General features: G+C 34.0%; 1 long non-coding RNA gene across 1 annotated transcript; it reads left to right on the top strand.

Annotated features, from left to right (window-relative positions):
• On the top strand, window positions 1-1,344 carry LOC132606473 (uncharacterized). The gene is made up of 2 exons (XR_009569890.1): window positions 1-427; window positions 1,095-1,344. It is a non-coding gene; the product is annotated as an uncharacterized LOC132606473 (long non-coding RNA).
• Window positions 1,345-1,966: the final 622 nt, after the last annotated feature.

The raw sequence follows: 1,966 nt of genomic DNA on the forward strand, positions 1-1,966 counted from the left end.
CCCATCTCCCTCACGTGGGATTTGACTAAAAATGAAAAGAACTTTCCCCTTTCTATCGTTTTCCCACTGTCTTTCCATGGTAGCAGCCTTGCTTCACCATGTTGATGAAAATAACAGCCCTCACCACATCGACAAAGCTGTCCCGTCCCTGCCATTTTTTTGTTTGCTTCAACCCGTGACTCTTCTTTCTAGGAAATTTTGAATTTCAAAGTCTCAAGAACCCTAGAACTTTTCTCCTATAAATACACCTTAAGCATTCAGCCAAAAAGGGACCTGGAACATCATTGAAATCTTACCATACACAACATTTCATCTTTTACTACTACTCTAAACTTTGGGATCTTTCAAACTTTTCATTCACTCGGATCCGTTCATGATGAGAGAGTAGATTCGAGGCCGTCGTCCCTATTCACTGCACCAACAAAAGGTCAGTGAATCTTAAGCTTCAATCTTTTCCTCTGTTTTTATTTTACTGCTAGTGTGTAATAAATGTTTCTATTTTAGAAAAAATCATGAGTTAGAGTTCTCTTGTTATGAAGTCATGCCTTTTAGGAAAATAAATTTCTCTTTGTATATTCAATGACCCGATTGATGAATAATGGTTCTACTGCTTATGTGAATATATTAGGCTTTATCTCTGTGACGTTGGTTTAGAAACCAGGACGCAAGACCTTTACATGTAATTCGTAAGAATTGATTTATGAGATTCCATACTTGTGTTATGTATAGATGCTAAGATTTGCGTTCTCTAGGATATTAGAACTTTGATCGTCTGTTTGTTTCATTTCTGCCATGACCCTTAGAAAATATATCCCTTTGGTTTCAATTTTCAAATTTAAGTAAAAGGAGACACCTTTAATCTAATTAATGCATTGTCTGGACAATATATTTTAGGATAAGTACTAAGTACTATCATGCTTAAGTCTTGTTTTTCTTTCATTATGTGAAATATGTTAGTTTACAGAATATGGGTGATTTAAATGGTAGAGTGATTCCTTTTTATTTATAATGTCCTCTATACTTGATGTAAGAATCAGATTTCCTCCATTCTCACTGTTACTTTTCTTTGTTTGGCATGTATACCCGAGCCGAAGAGTTTCACTTTGAGACTCAACGACACCGCCATTGCAAGGAGTCCGCACATCCTCACTCTTCCTCGCCTTTGCACTGCTTGAACAACGAATTACATAAGAGATTTTGTCCTTCTGTTGAAGCCGGACATCATTCATTTCTGCTTGCTTTCACTTTACTTGCGTTGGAATGACTTTTATTTTTAATTATGTATTTTCTGTTGGAAGAGGTAGAATTGTTATATAATGACTAACAACTGGATTTATTTGGTCACACTAAGTTTTACCTATAGTTAGTAACTAAAGTACTTAATCTACCACATAGCACTTCTAAGTGTGTATCATTAAAGAGGTTTTAATCTTAAAGACTAAACTCGTTTTCCCTGTTCAGGTTATCAATTTGAGTTTGACATATTTTTTAAGTCTGGTTCAAGTAAAATTTGGAGTCTTTGAGTCATTTAGAAAATTGATTGCAAATGGTATAAAGTCGTACTTTGGCCTAACTTGGCAGCTGGATAACTTTAATGATTTTTCTTCTTTTAATTAAAGAATTTGACGAGGAAACTGATTTTCTATACAAAACTAGATTTTAAATCATCTTGTTATCCACCTTGATTCTCTAGTCCAAGAGTGTTCTAACTCCACAACACATTCTTTAATAATGTCAATTGGCTTTAAATACAAAGTTAGTCACTGCCTTTCACTTTTAAATACTAATCCCCTCTTCCTTTATAATTAATCAATTATTTTATGCATTATTACTTATATTCTACAAGGCCTTCTAATTAACATTACGTCCGGTCGGTTAATCATTTTTAATGGATCTTAAAGGATGCTTAATACCTTCCTTTTAGATTAATTAAACCCTTACCTAGAATCTTTTGGTTTCGTAGACT

The sequence above is a fragment of the Lycium barbarum genome, chromosome 8, assembly GCF_019175385.1.
Source record: "Lycium barbarum isolate Lr01 chromosome 8, ASM1917538v2, whole genome shotgun sequence".
Taxonomy (NCBI): domain Eukaryota; kingdom Viridiplantae; phylum Streptophyta; class Magnoliopsida; order Solanales; family Solanaceae; genus Lycium; species Lycium barbarum.